We start from the raw sequence: 16,028 nt of genomic DNA, 5'->3' as shown, positions 1-16,028 counted from the left end.
CCTCACCGAGCCGCCCGGTCCCCCGGCGGGGGCCGGCTCCTGTTTCGGGGTGGGGGCGGGGGGAGTTTTATTCCGCCGCGCTTGACTCGTTGCCCGGCTGTGGGATGTGCCCGCTCCGGTCCCTGCGCCGCCCTGCTCGGGGCAGCCGGTCTGGGGGGCGGCGGTGCCGTGGCCGGGCAGCCCAGCCCCGGGACAGCGAGTTCGGCTCCGAGATGGGTTTGAGAGCGTCTCCCGGCGCTGTCCCCGGGACACAACCCCAGGTGTTTCTGGTAGCAACGACGTGTCAGCAACGTGTGTGGATGTGTCTTGAAACCGGCATATGTGGTATTGTGTTGGCTTCATGGCTCCCTCACTGTGTGTGTGTGCTGGAGTATCTGTTTCATGTGTAGGTGCAAGTGCCTCTTGGGGTAGCAATAGGGGTGGCCATGGGCTTATCCGATCTCTTCTCCCTTTCTCCCCCATCTCAACAACAGTAATAACATTAGGGTACTTGGGTTTGTTAGGGGTTTAGAAGTACTTCTGAGACAGATTTTCTGTGGATAGTATCCCATTGATAAGATTTTCCCATCGCTTGCCTAGTTTCCTCCTCCTTTTGTATCCCTCTTCCCAGAAAGGTTGAAATTCTAGCTCAGGAAGACATTAGCAATGCCTCTGATACTTTAATTGGGGCTGCCACTGCTGTAGGAAAACTCACTGTAGGAAAAGTAATATTTCTATCTTTGCAGTGATTCTAGCATCAAGTTAGTCACTGATGGGAGTGATGGAGACCTCTAGTGTGTATGTGCAAAGTACTGAATACTTAGTGGTTGTCAGGTGATGGGGAGGGGGGGAAACTTACCTGACAATCACCTGGGTCGCAGATAGGACACAGCAGTTATTATTTTATTTAAAGCAGTGCTAAATGAATAGCCTTGGTTCTTTCTTCTGTCCCTTATCTAAAAAGTCTTGCATAAGAAATGGCGTGATCTTTGCATTCATTCCTAAATATGTGTGTACATTAAGGATTTAGTCTTTTTCATATTCATATTAAAGTGGATAGTTCTGAAATCTGATGAAACTTGAACATGCTTTTGGATGCTGGTTATGTTTTGAAATGTTACTCTCCTTTCCCACCAGTTTATATTCTAGGACACAATGTGGTTGAGGGGCTGCATGAAGGAATTAGAAACTGTGTACAATTTGGCAAGCTACTTCATTTTGGGACACATCATATCTCTGCTCTTGTGTAATAGTTTCTCATGACATCCTTCTCGTGTAAAAGCAGTGCTTGAAAAACTTCAGGCACCTGCTGGTTAGGAGCAAATATGAAAGCTGGAGTGGGGGCACTGTTAAAGGATGATGTCCTGATGGAAAGAACAAGCTGTTCTCCCTTCCTTTCTCTGCTGAGAAGAGGAAGGGAAAGGGTGCTAGGATTCCTATTGTTCCTGGACTCTTGGCGGGGGCGGGGGGAATCTTATATTAGCCTTTGGGTATATGTCATATTTCTCTGAAACACTGCGCTGCTGTTCTACATACAAGTTGTAAAGCAGGTTAACATCTTTAGTTACGGCAAAAATACTCCTACAAGCACTAGGCCAGCAAATGCTAACACTCTAAGCACCTGGGCTGTCAATGGGACTACAGTACTCATACACATGTTTCACTTTAAATTAGGGCTGTCAATTAATCGCAATTAACTCACGCAATTAACTAAAAAAAATAATCACGATTAATTACACTGTTAAACAATAGAATACCAATTGAAATTTATTAAATATTTTTGGATGTTTTTCTACATTTTAAAAAATAATTGATTTCAGTTATAACACAGAATACAAAGTGTACAGTGCTCACTTTGTATTATTTTTGATTATCATTTTTACAGTACAAATATTTGTAAACTCAATAAATGGAATTTTTCAGTTCACCTCATACAAGTACTGTAGTGCAATCTCTTTATCATGAAAATGCAACTTACAAATGTAGTTTTTTTGGTTATGTATCTGAACTAAAAAACAAAACAATGTAAAACTTTACAGTCTACAAGTCCACTCAGTCCTACTTCTCATTCAGCCAATCGCTAAGAGAAACAAGTTTGTTTATATTTATGGGAGATAATGCTGCCCACTTCTTAATTACAATGCACCTGAAAGTAAGAACAGGCGTTCACACGGCACTGTTGTAGCTGGTGTCACAAGATATTTACATGCCAGATGCGCTAAAGATTCATATGCCTCTTCATGCTTCGGCCATTGTTCCAGAGGATGTGCTTCCATCCTCATTAAAAAAATAATGCATTAAGTAAATTTGTGACTGAACTCCTTGGGGAACAATTGGATGTCTCCTGCTCTGTTTTACCGACATTCTGCCATATATTTCATGTTATAGCAGTCTCAGTTGATGACGCAGCATGTTGTTCATTTTAAGAACACTTTCACTGCAAATTTGACAAAATGCAAAGAAGATACCAATGTGAAATTTCTAAAGTTAGCTACAGCACTCGAACGAAGACTTAAGAATCTGAAGTGCCTTCCAAAATCTAAGAGGGATGAGGTGGAGCGTGCTTTCAGAAGTCTTAAAAGAGCAACATTATGATGCGGAAACTGCAGAACCCAAATCACCAAAAAATAAAATCAACCTTCTGCTGGTGGCATCTGACTCAGATGATGAAAATGAGCATGCATTGCTCCGCACTGCTTTGGATTGTTATCGAGCAGAACCTGTCATCAGCATGGACACATACTCTGGAATGGTGGTTGAAGCATCAAGGAACATATGAATCTTTAGCGCATCTGACATGTAAATATCTTGCGATGCTGGCTACAACAGTGCCATGCGAACTCCTGTTCTCACTTTCAGGTGACATTGTTAGCAAGTAGCAGGCAGCATTATTTTCTGGAAATGTAAACAAACATATTTGTCTGAGTGATTGGCTGAACAAGAAGTAGGACTGATTGGACTTGTAGGCTCTAAAGTTTTGCATTGTTTGAAAGGGAGTTGGTGCTATTTATTGAATAGGTTGGAAGCAACAGAAAAACACATCAGCGATTATAGCATCATGTATTTTGCACAATATTTGTGATAGTAAAGGAGAAAGCCTTAGTGATGGGTGGGAGGCTGAGGTGCAGAGACTTGCTCTGTGATTTGAGCAACCAGCAAAGCATCCAATACAAAATGCAAACAGCCGGGACAGTATTATCAGGGATGCCTGTTGCTCTTATTTTGAGGCTCAGGCCTGAATTGTGCAGCTGTACATCCAGCTATTAACTCCTGGAGAGGAGCGGGGTTTGAAGTCTTTTGTTCAGTTCAGTGTAGTTTATGGGTGGTGGAAGTGCAACGGAGCTAGCACTCCCTGTTGCACCAAGTGTCTTTGCTTGAATGTGTTTGTAAAGTCCTATCAATTAGTGCAAACATAATTTTCTGTGTAAAATGAGCTGTCATCAACTCCATATGAACGTCTGACATTTTAAAAGGTTTTTATTAATCTGTTATGTAACAAGCAGAAGTGAACATTCAGCTGAAACAAAGCTGAAAAACAGCTTTTAATTATGACACAATACATTAAACAGCAATCTATTATCTAACTACAAAGAACCCTTTCATTATATCATCAGTGAAACGAAACAGTCAAGTGCAACAGTGCAATGCAGGGCACAACACAAAGTGGGAAGGGGGTTACATTTACAGGCTAGTGCATGTCTTTGCTCAATCTCTTCTGGTTTGTGAGCCTTCTGGTGTGGCATGCTGAGGTTTGAAGTTACAAGGGGCAATAGAGGGCTCAAATGAGCTGGGGTCCTAATTGCCCCAAATTGTTCTCTGTGCCCTCAGCTTGGGTCTGAGAGGGGAATGGCCTGGGAGTACTGCTGTGGGGTTACACCAGGGAGGTGTGTACTCTTGTTCCTTATAGCCTGTATTGTTCAGGGGCTTCATAATATGGCTAGGACTGGTTTGCACTACTGTATTGCTGACTGCCCTAATAGTTAAATGCTGCAATAGGGCATTTCGGATTTGTGTTGTCTCCAGGACTTGTCCCTGCATCTCCCTCTTTCTATGCTGTTTTTGGACATGGCAGTGCTTTCCCTGGCCACTGCCGCGCTGTCCTTTGCCACTGCAACAATCTCTTAGTCCTTAGATACTGCTTCCAACTCCCTGCATTTTTTGGGGGGCGGGGAGGGCCTCTGTAATGATGCCACAAACATTTTGTCACAAGCTTTCTCCCCTTCAGATTTGCCAGCCATTCTGCTATTGATAAGGGCCCTGTCCTTGAGTCTGTCTCATGCAGATATAATTGCTGTGGTGGTATTTAAAAAAAAAAAAAAAAAAAAGGTGGGGGGGGGGGCAGTTACTGTTCCTAGTCTAGGGAGGCTCTGATAACTTTTTTTTTCACATGCATTTCTGCCTTTACCTCCTTGAGATTCTTCCATTCTGAGGATTCCCCGAGACTGGGTAAGTGGTATGTGCTGCGGGTTTGTTGTCTGTGCTTCATACGTTGTGTGGCTGGGGCAGGGATGGAGTTGTAAATTGTGTTCCTGGTCTGGCTGTGCAGCTTTGCTGTGCGTTGGGTGTGCTTATGTGGTTTTGGAGGGGTTAGTGGGCTGAATCTGGAGTGAGATGGATAATAAGCACCTCTACATCCCCTTTAGGTTGTCCTGACTCTGGATGATGTTACACTGAGGCGGGTGACTAGGAGCTGGTTGGAGATGGATGGACAGGTGGAAAGTGAGGTCCTATACAATAAGAGTGAAATATGGACAGTATAATGGGACTTTGAGAGTATATGAAGAGAATGATATGAAATCTTTCTGCTGTCTGATGGATGGGATGAAAATGTTATTTCTATATGGAGAATAAGATGCCAGGGTTTCTTACCTGTAGTTTGAGACTGGATGTGGCTATGAGAGCAGAGTTAAGTTTGGTTTTTCATTTTGCAATGTGATAATTAAAAGACTATATGAGCTGTGATTGTATTTGAAGGTATGCCTCTCCTCCCCTAGCTGTTAATTTCTACCTTAAACGCTAAAGTTTTTGTTGTAGCATAGTAGCAGCCATTACTTATGTAATAGGTGTGAGTGGGTCTTCTTTTAGCTCTCTTAATACTAGAGCTGATCAGAAATTTTCCAGCAAAACATTTTTTCAGAAAGCGCTGATTCATTGTAGAGAGATGTTTTGATGAATCTACTACAGATTCGATTAAACTTTTGCCGAAACACAGGCAGGTTTCAGGGTCTTCAGCTAGGCAGAAAATCTGCCAACTCCTGGAGCCCTGGCTAGAGCTGGGACTCTGAGTGCTGGCAGTCTCCCCTCATTCCAGCAAGCAGTCCTGGTAGCCTGAATAGCAGCTGTGAAATTGACACAAAATAAATTTCATGTTTTGTTTCAGGAGCACTATATTTCAATGTTTCTAAAATAAAATTTTTTGGGGATCTTTGGTTTCGATGGGAAACTTTGGTAAATTTGCTTTCATTCTAAATCAGAAGGAAAGCAAATGTGTAAGTAGCAAAATCTGTGAATAAACCCCGTAAATTTCAGCCAGCTCTACATAATACAAGAAATGTGAGTTCAATATCAAGGTTATGCTTCTGCTCCCTCGATGATTGAGTGTGGGTTGGAAGCCTGGACGGGGGGAAGGGAGGAAAAGGAGTACTTGTGGCACCTTAAAGACTAACCAATTTATTTGAGCATAAGCTTTCGTGAGCTACAGCTCACTTCATCGGATGCATACTGTGGAAAGTACAGAAGACATTTTCATACACACAAACGATGAAAAAATGGGTGATTATCACTACAAAAGGTTTTCTCTCCCCCCACCCCACTCTCCTGCTGGTAATAGCATATGTAAAGTGATCACTCTCCTTACAATGACAGGTTTCAGAGTAACAGCCGTGTTAGTCTGTATTCGTAAAAAGAAAAGGAGTACTTGTGGCACCTTAGAGACTAACCAGTTTATTTGAGCATGAGCTTTCGTGAGCTACAGCTCACTTCATCGGATGCATAGCATATCGTGGAAACTGCAGAAGACATTATACACTGTCTTCTGCAGTTTCCACGATATGCTATGCATCCGATGAAGTGAGCTGTAGCTCACGAAAGCTCATGCTCAAATAAACTGGTTAGTCTCTAAGGTGCCACAAGTACTCCTTTTCTCCTTACAATGTGTATGATAATCAAGGTGGGCCATTTCCAGCACAAATCCAGGTTTTCTTCCCCCCCCCCCCCAAACAAAACAAAACAAAACAAAACAAAACAAAACAAAACAAAACAAAACAAAACAAAACAAAACAAAACAAAACAAAACAAAACAAAACAAAACAAAACAAAACAAAACAAAACAAAACAAAACAAAACAAAACAAAACAAAACAAAACAAAACAAAACAAAACAAAACAAAACAAAACAAAACAAAACAACCCAACACTCTCCTGTTGGTAATAGCTTATCTAAAGTGATCACTCTCCTTACAATTCTCTCCCCAGAGAATGGCATGTCTAGCTCTCCTTGATTGGTGGGAGGGTCACTGAAGCAGGAACAAAAGAGAGTGAAATGAAGGGGGTGAGCCCAGAGGGCCCCAGGAAGAAAGAGAAGGCAGTCAAATTAGTAGTTCCCAAAAGTCTTAACGTGTAAAAGGTGAGAAATAAGACAATAAAAGAACAAAGGTAAAACAACATATGCAAACACTTAACAGTTCTCATAATGTTACCCTTTCCCATGAGGAGGCTGCTGAATGACTCTCAGTAATGTTTCTCATATGTTAACTGTAGGTCTGAGTAGTATGCATTCCTTTTCCGCCAAACCCTTAAAACTGTGATAAGGTTGTAGAATTAATCAGACATCTGAGTTGTTAATATTGTTGAACATTAAATTTAGTGGTTATTTCAATAAAACGCAAAAATAACAAAGTACAGAGAGCTCCAAATTGATCAATAGCATTCATTTGGTTTAGCAACTGCTGCTATTCTCTAGTACAGTGACCATATGCTATTTCTAACCTTTAGTGTGGCTTGCGTGCCTGTGACCAGTTTTTATCATGTCAGCTGTTCTTTGGTAATAGTGTTTAACTTTTGCTGCACCTATAAGCGGGAGTACAAGCACTTTTTTTGCTAAGTCCTATATAAACAGATAATTTTCAGTTTGCAGCATAAGAATAGATTAAGAAGGCTATTTCCAACAAGATTACAATAATTTTTTTAGGCATTTCAGAACTAAACATTAATTATTGCTGCATGTGTAACACTTTGAAGATGTTAAGTGCTTATTATCAAAAAGTTGCGTGACAGAATCCCTCTTCAGCAGTAAGTAAAATATTTTATAACTGTTTAACCCCTCCCATCTGTCCTATGGAAGGGCAATATGAGGCCCTCAATCTTTCTTGAGACTAGAGAAAGTATTAATTCCATAACCATATGCTTAAAAAAACAAGATTAACAGCCTCTATTCAAGTTTAGAGAGGGGGTCTGTAATGCTTTGGGGTTCAACCCAGACCACTAAGGGGTTTTCACCACCTGCCGGGCAATTATGGATACCTTAAATGCTATGCTGCTGTGTTTCACAGCCCGGACACCAAACAGTCAGCCTTACAAGCATGTAGGTCACATACTGGCTTCCACCATCCAGTTACTTTTTGCAGTGTGACCCCATCCCCCAGTCCTGAGTTTCCCCCAAACCATCTGCCCTGTAGTGTCCAGCCCTCTCCTGGAACACTCCTAGAAGTTAAGTTCGCTGCTCCTTTAAAGAGACAGTAAACAGCAGGAGGAGGGGCAGAATGGAGAGCAGTGGTAGCCTGAGCACACTGTGCCCATGAGGAGAAAGGAAGGAGCCCCTCATGGGCACAATGTGCTCAGGCTAGCAGAGCTATTGAGTGTCTGATCCACTAGTTTACTGTCTGCTGGGAAAGTGACTAATCTGCATGTAAAAGTGCTGAATGCAATGATAGACTGGCATGTCCATCCTGAGGCTGAAAATGGAAGTAAATCAGCCCTCCGCCCTATTAAGTTTACTTTCTGGGCGCAGGTCTTGCTGCACATAATATATCCTATAATCTTATGTGGTTAGAAAACACTGGCACATATAGAAAGTGAAATGTTTCTAATACACACAAAGGTACCCAGGTATAGTTGTATGTCTTTCTCTGTCTTTCATGCCGAAATAAGAGCTGTTTACTCATGATCTGCTGCACTAAAGAATATTGATGGAAATTGTTTTCCATAAAAACAGACTAACTCAACACAATAGTGAAAACAGGTTTGATCATAATTAGGTCTTACACAGAATCAGCATATGCAATACATAAGAATGACTTGAATAATGTAGAGCACCAATTAATCATAACACTTGTAAATATTTGCTGTGATTGTTAGTACCTGGTTGCCTCTTGCCTCTATTCTCTTAACTTTTGTCAGTGGTCACCACATGCAGTTGAAATGGTAGGGAAGGAAGCTTTGGCCCTAATGGAATGAGACTTACGTTCTACTTGCTTGCGTCAGAAAATATGTATATTCCTAGTTAAGCATGCATTCAAAGCAAAGAGAGCTTTCTTATCTTTAGCCATAAATAACATTTATGAAATCAAGGTCATTGCTGCTCGAGGATTGTCAAGAATCAACATAGACCTCCAGTGCTTTTTTTCTTGATCTAAGATTGGCAAGGAGGTTGCAAACACACTTCTAATGTGGACTTCATAATAGTCCTCTATGCCATTGGCACCTCTAGAGTAGATGAATGCACTCTTATTGGATGTAAGTACAGGGCATATTTCTAAAGTACCTGGTGCCACAGCTAGTACTATGCTTCTTACTCCTATTCCCAAAGTAGGAAGCTCACCACTCAGATGCATTTGAATAGAATATTGGTAAGTGTCTTGTCTAAGATCAAGAGCATATAACTGTACCCACAGTACCATCATCTTCCTGTTACTCATACTTGTCCCAACAAGGAGTGGACTTTAAAAAACAATACTTTCAGAAAGATGGACATAGAGCTATATGAACCTCTTCGCATTTAGAGTTGTATGTATTCAAGCTATCCAATGTACATAGAATCTCATGACACCAACATAATTAAAAGAAGATCCTTTACACCCATAAAAACTTCTCTAGGGCTTCCATGGTAATGTCACATTTAACTTTGCATTTCTTTACTGTATCAAAAACTTTAATTTATTTTTGCCATAAAATATTTTTTCCGGACTGGAAAATGTGGAAAGTCTGCATTTGTCTGTATCTTGAAATCGTTTGATAGTTAAATGTTTGTACCTGATTAAATTTCTAGTTAGGGGATGGAATATCAACAGTGAGACTAGACAAAGCAGATTAAGCATGGAAACTATTCACATAAAACTTCAATTCACCTGGAATGTGAGGGGTATACTATATCTCAAATTACAACTGTGCTGAAGGGCTGGGCTGAAATTGAAGATGTGATTTTAAAAATCCACCTTCAAGTCTTTTATTACTTTCACAGCCATAAATTACTGTCAACTGTAATAGGTACGGTGGGTTCTCTGACACCTCCAGTTTCAGAGAGTGAAGAAGTTTCTAGACTTGCAATAAACTTTTGGATAGATTTTGTGTCTCAAATTTAAAAATGTATCTAATATAGATTTTTTTCAATCTAAGATATTTATATGGCCTTCATTATGATAATATTTGAGCACCTCACAGTCTTCAATGTGTTTATCTTTAAAAGACACCTGTGAGGTACAGAAGTGTCATCCCTGTTTTATAAATAGTCTCTATGCCATGGTTCCCTAAGGCCAGGTCTACACTACCGTTTACTTGGTATAATTTACGTTGCTCAGGGGTGTGAATTAGCTACCCTGCCAAGCAACGTAAGTTACACTGATCCAAGCACGGGTATGGACAGGGCTATGTCGGTGGGCGAGCTGCTACCACCTCTCGAGCAGGTGGATTTATTATGCCGTCCTCATGAGATGTACTACAGCAGTGCAACTGCAGTGGTTCTAGTGTAGGCTAGCCCTTAGTTAAACTCCTACAGAAAATCTGTGCAGAGCAGGGACTTGAACCCAGGTTTCCCAAAGTCCTAGCACCCTAACCACTGGACTGACCTTCCTTGCATGACTTGGTACTTCTAATAGGAGCACTCAGGGACCAATTGTTTTTTGTTTTGTTTTTTAACAGGTTTTGAGACAAATAGAAGTAAGACAATTCAGTTAAGGCTGCTACTGTTATGATTTACTTGGAAAATTACAGATAAGTTTGCATGTGAACTAAAATAACTATCTTTCTTATGCACAGTATGCTAAACCATTGTGGAATAGTACCAGGAGAATTTCTGCCGTTCAGAACAGATTTCATTCTAAACTTATACACACATTCTCACTTATTATAGAAACTGTCAACAATAAAGTCAATGCATCAAACACTAGGATAATGAAATATTTTAATTTTATTAAGACCCTTTGAAACTAGGGTACATGACGTATACATCATCATGACCCTTTTACACATGTAACATAGTAAAACAAAAATCATAAATGTTAGTTTTATTTTATTAATACTTTTATTAATTTTATTTACTAACATTTTTAGTACAGCTCATTGTGTGTTTCTGTGGTAGTCTGATAGTTATTTAAATACCTAGTTTAGAGATGTTCCTGATCATATAAAAAGTCTGAGGCCCTGATCCTACAAGGAGCTCCATGTACGCCTAAGTCAACAAAAATATCATGGCCAATTATGACAACGAAAGTAATATAAGCATACAAGAATGAAGAAAAAATTACAAGATGCTGTGGCTGTGAATCTAGAAAATAATACATATTGTACTTGAGAAATAGTATGTTATCATAATGCATGTGCACGAGGAAGTTGTATTAAGGCTGACCATACAACTTTAACTTAACATTTTCTGATGTAGATACTTAACTGTTGCATTAACATAGCTTTTTGCATTAATTTATTTATTGTCAATAGTGGACAGTAGTTTAAGGTTAAATTTGGTCCCTTGGTAATTGTTTTCTGTTAAAATCAATAGAGATTATGGAAACAATTTGAGGAAACAATTACTTGCTTTTTGGGTGGTGGTGTTGAGTAATGATTAAGTACGTTCATTTGTCCAGCCAACATACATCCAAACATAGACTTTTCTATGGTCTTTCCATAAGGGGATGATGTGACTTTGTTTTATCTTTGCATTGAATACCTTCAAGTTCTACAAATATCTTGACCATGAAATTAAGCAGCTGTTTTAAAGGATTATTTAGCTTATAGTGGTGGGGAGAGATATGGTCAGTAAAATGAAAAGAAAGTTGTTGGTATTTTCTCAGCTGTATCCTTTTATCTTTTAAAAAACAGGTACCTTGCAGAAATTTCCATAATGCTTTTTATATTGACTTTTCTAATCAGCACACTGAACAACAGTACATGCAACAAAGATAATAGGTTGAGTTTCAGAAAAATTCAACAGTGGGTCTGGCATTTGGCTATCATTCAAGTATGTACAAGTAACTTAGCATCTGTAAGCTTATGATCTAAGTGTTTCTTTTTGGAATTATCTTGATCTTCTTCCCCTCTAGCCCTAAAGAGAGATGGTCTGGATATATTGTTTGTCTAGAACTTCCTGGTGCAGTTGTGACTTTGACTTCTTGTGCTGTAAGAAGCCCAGGCTAAAGCTGTGATGATGGGATGACAAGACTAACGCCTGGTTTACACTAGAAAATTAGGTCAGTTTAACTGTGTTGGTCAGGACGTGAAAAATCCACACCTCTGAGTGGCATTGTTAAGCTGACCTAAGTCCCCATGTAGACAGAGCTGGGTCAATGGAAGACTTCTTCCATTGCCTCTCAGGGACGTGGATTACCTACACCAATGGGAGAACCCTCTTGTCAGTGTAAGCGGTGTCTGCACTGAAGCATTGCAACTGTAATGGTGCAGCTGTGCCACTGTAGCATTTTAAGGGCATGGCTACCCTTGCGAGTTAGAACGCATTAAAGTAGCCCCGGGCACCCTAACTCACGACGTGTCCACACTGGCAAGGCACATAGAGCGGTCTGACTCCGCGGCTGGAGCGCTCCTGGTTATCCACCTCAGCGAGTGGAATAACGTTTTGTGCACCCCTGCTGGAGCGCCGCAATGTCAGTGTGGACTCCCTGATCTGTTAATGCACTCTGATTGGCCTCCAGAAGTGTCCCACAATGCCTGTTCTAGCCACTCTGGTCATCACTTTTTGAACTCTGTCCTGCCCTCAGGTGACCAACCATCAGACCCGCTCTTTAAATTTTCTGGGAATTTTGAAAATCCCCTTCCTGTTTGCTCAGCCAGGTGTGGAGTGCTCTCAGTGCATCTTTCCAGGTGACCATGCCTCCACGTGCCAGGCGATCCCCAGTATGGAGCAATGGCGAGGCGCTGGACCTCAGCAGTGTTTGGGCAGGAGCAAGCTGCCCAGTCCCAGCTGCACTCCAGCTGTAGGAATTATGATACCTTTGGGCAGATATGAGGGAACATGATGGAAAGGGGCCATGACCGGGACACAGCGCAGGGTTAAAGTGAAGGAGCTGTGGAATGCCTACCGCAAAGCCTGCGAGGCAAACAGCTGCTCCGGTGCTGCCCCCGCGACATGCCATTTCTACAAAGAGCTGGATGCGATACTTGGGGGGTGTCTCCACCTCCACTCTGAGGACCACCATGGACACTTCAGAGGCCAGTTCAACAAGGCGGGAGGAGGCGGAGGAAAGTGGGAGCGAGGCAGAGGAAGACACCCCGGAATCCCTAGATTCATGCAGCCAGGAGCTGCTCTCAAGCCAGGAGGAAGGTAGCCAGTCGCGGTGGCCTGTGCTTGGGGAAGGACAAACACCAGAGGAGGTTCCCAATAAGCGGCTTTTATTTTGGGAAGGAAGTTATTTGGTGCAGGCACTTGGGGTGAGGAGGATTAGGGCTGCATGCATGCCTAGATGCGGAATAGGGTGTTGTTGTGCTCTCTCACATCGCGGTAATCAGCCTCAGTGATCTCCTCAAAGATCTCATCCAGAACTTGGGCAATGCGCTTGCGCAGGTTTCTTGGGAGAGCCACTGTGATCTTTGTCCCAGTCAGGCTAACATGTCCGCGCCAGTGTGCCGTGAGGAGCAGGGGGATCATTGCTGCACACAGGCAAGCTGCATATGGGCCAGGGAGGAAGCTGCATTGTGGTAGAAGACCCTCCCTTGGTTCCCAGGTCACCCTCAGCAGTGAGATATCTTCCAGGACAAACTCCTGTGGAAAATGCGGGGACAGTGTTCAGTATAGGGGCCCCCTGCTGCTGTTGGCTCTCCCCAAGGCACAGAAACCCAGAGGACGGGTTTCTGTGAAACAATCAGTCCCCCTTGACCGTGTGTTTAGTCACCATTTTGGGGCTCCCGTGGGTTATGTGCGCTCGCTTTGAGATGGGCAAATTCTGCTATTGTGTAGACTGTGCCTGCCCTTAAGTACGGGGGAATCATTACTCTGTCTGGTGTGAACAATGCTGCCTCTGTTAAGTGTTGCATTTTGCCTTTAGAGATGCAACCTTGAGATCTCAGCCATCTATGTTGTTATCGGCCGAAAGACTGCAAAGAATTCGGAAGAGGCCACTTAGAAGCAAAGATGACATGCTGCATGAAGTCATGCAGCAGTCCCTTAATGGGAATCTAAAAGTGCAGGAGTGGAGGGAGAGTGAAAGGAGGATCCGCTAGCAGAATGAGGAGTGCCAGCACAAAAGCGCGGAGCTCCGGCAGCAAAGCACGGATCGGCTGATAAGCATCATGGGGCACCAAGCAGACTTGATCGAGGCGCTTGTAGCCATGCAATACCGCCCCTGCATTCCCCTGCAGCCCTTGTCCCAAAACTCTTTCCCTTGTGCCCCATGTCACCTCCAACCCACTTTCCCCAACATCTGTGTTCCTGTCGCCACCAGCTGCCTCCAACACCTGTAGCTTCATCACCCAGCCCTGAAAACTACAACCATTACCCACCACACTCAACCCCCATCACCATGCATTATAGCCATCCTGAAGTGCAGCACTCAGACAGGAAGTCTGAGTATGAGAACAGGACATACACAAATCTGTGATTGAACCGTTCCCCACCCCAGCCCCTTGCCCTTTCTGTTTCCCAAGCAGTTGTTTCTTTTCAATAAATGAATTTTCAGCTTTGAAAACATTCTTTATTAGTGCATAAAGTAAAAGATACCTCAGCCCAGAAAAGCAACAGGCACTGCAATTCAGCAAATGAAACACAGATTCCAACTAACATTGGAACCACTGCACTTCACTCCCGTGCAGGGCACCAGACATTACTGGTGGCTTTCAGCCTCAAATTGCTCCCTCAAATTGCATCCCTAATCCTTGCAGCCCCGCGCTGGACCCCTCTAATAGCCCTGCTCTCTGGCTGTTCAAATTCAGCCTCAGGTGTTTAACCTCCGAGTTCCATGCCCGAGTGAATCTTTCACCTTTCTCTTCACAAATGTTATGGAGGTACAGCATGCGGATATAACTGCGGGGATGCTGTCATCAGCCAGGTCCAGCTTCCCATACAGAGAGCACCAGCGGCCCTTTAATGGCCAAAAGCACACTCCACAGTCATTCTGCACCGGCTCAGCCTGTTGAACCGCTCGTTGCTGCTGTCAAGGCTCCCTGTGTAGGGTTTCATGAGCCACGGCATTAAAGGGTAAGCGGGGTCTCCAAGGATCACAATGGGCATTTCAACGGTGATCTTCTGGTATGCGGAAAAAACTCCTGGCTTGCAGCTTCCTGGACAGCCCAGTGTTCCAAAAGATACGCGTGACAGGCACCTTTCCGGGCCAGCCTGCATTAATGTCAGTGAAATGCCTACGGTGATCCACAAGCGCCTGGAGAACCACAGAGAAATACCCCTTCCAATTAACATACTCAGAGGCTAGGTGGGCTGGTGCCAGAATTGGAATATGCATCCCATCTATTGCCCCTCCACAGTTAGGGAAACCCATTTGTGCAAAGCCAGCCACAATGTCACGCACGTTACCCAGAGTCACGGTTCTTCTGAGCAGGATGTGGTTAATGGCCCTGCAAACTTGCATCAACACAATTCCAACGGTCGACTTTCCCACTCCAAACTGGTTAGCGACCGATCGGTAGCTGTCTGGAGTTGCCAGCTTCCAGATTGCAATAGCCACCCACTTCTCCACCATCAGGGCAGCTCTCAATCTCATGTCCTTGTGCTGCAGGGTGGGAGCGAGCTCCTTATACAGTCCCATCCGAAAGTCCTGCAGCCACTGCTCATCATTCCAGTCTTGCATGACGATGTGATCCCACCTCTCTGCTTGTTTCCCGAGCTGAAAAGCGGCGTTCCACAGTGGTGAGCATGTCTGTGAATGCCACAAACAGTCTCATGTCATATGCCTTTCTCGCGTCTTTCATTGTCGGAGTCCTCACTGTCACTTTGGATCTTAAGGAGTAACTCGACTGCTAAACGTGACATGCTGGCAAGACTTGTCAGCATATTCCTCAGCAGTTCAGGCTCCATTCCCACAGACCGAAAGGGAAGACAGAGCGCGCAGTACAAAAAACGTTGAAAGATGGCGCCAAATGTGGATGGAAGCACAGGGATTGCTGGGATGTGAACTGATGCATCACGGGGCTTTGGGACAGGACCCAGAATGCCCTGCATCCCCCGCCCCCTTCCCACAAGACACAGCGCCAGAATGGGAAGAGGGGCTCTGTGGGATAACTGCCCATAATGCACCGCTCCCAATGCTGAAGCAAGTGCTGCGAATGTGGCCACGCCAGTTTGCTTGCAGCTGTCAGTATCGACAGACTGCAGCGCTTTCCCTACTGCGCTCTCCGAAGACTGGTTTAACTCAAAGCGCTCTACATCTGCAAGTGTAGCCATGCCCTAAGTGTCGAAAGCCCTAAGACATCTCTCTGCTCTGGGAGTCCAGTAATGTTTACCAATATATAAACTTGGCCAACAAAGTTCCTGCCTGTCCACTGTGTCTTGCAGTGTTGTTCGTTCTTTTTTGTAAGCAGGGTAATGTGAACAGCTGCCTCGCTATCAGATGTCCAAAGTTCACTATATTTTAACTGATAATGGTGCTAACGTTGAGT

At 43.3% G+C, this 16,028-nt stretch overlaps 1 protein-coding gene across 8 annotated transcripts in view; it reads left to right on the top strand.

Annotated features, from left to right (window-relative positions):
* Positions 1-16,028, top strand: part of DISP1 (dispatched RND transporter family member 1) — a 161,568-nt gene that overhangs the window by 614 nt on the left and 144,926 nt on the right. Inside the window, exons 1-2 of one of the 8 annotated variants that reach the window (XM_037895666.2) lie at positions 2,889-4,425; positions 4,623-4,698. The exons of 4 other annotated variants lie outside the window; for them this stretch is intronic. The gene's annotated coding sequence lies outside the window, so the exon portion shown is untranslated. Of the gene's footprint in view, positions 1-182; positions 325-2,887; positions 4,699-16,028 lie in introns of those variants that run through there. 3 more of the 8 variants (XM_043543606.1, XM_043543605.1, XM_037895663.2) reach the window with 3 other exon arrangements.

This window comes from Chelonia mydas, chromosome 3 (assembly GCF_015237465.2).
Source record: "Chelonia mydas isolate rCheMyd1 chromosome 3, rCheMyd1.pri.v2, whole genome shotgun sequence".
NCBI lineage: Eukaryota > Metazoa > Chordata > Testudines > Cheloniidae > Chelonia > Chelonia mydas.
This window is presented reverse-complemented; position numbering and strand designations above follow the sequence as displayed.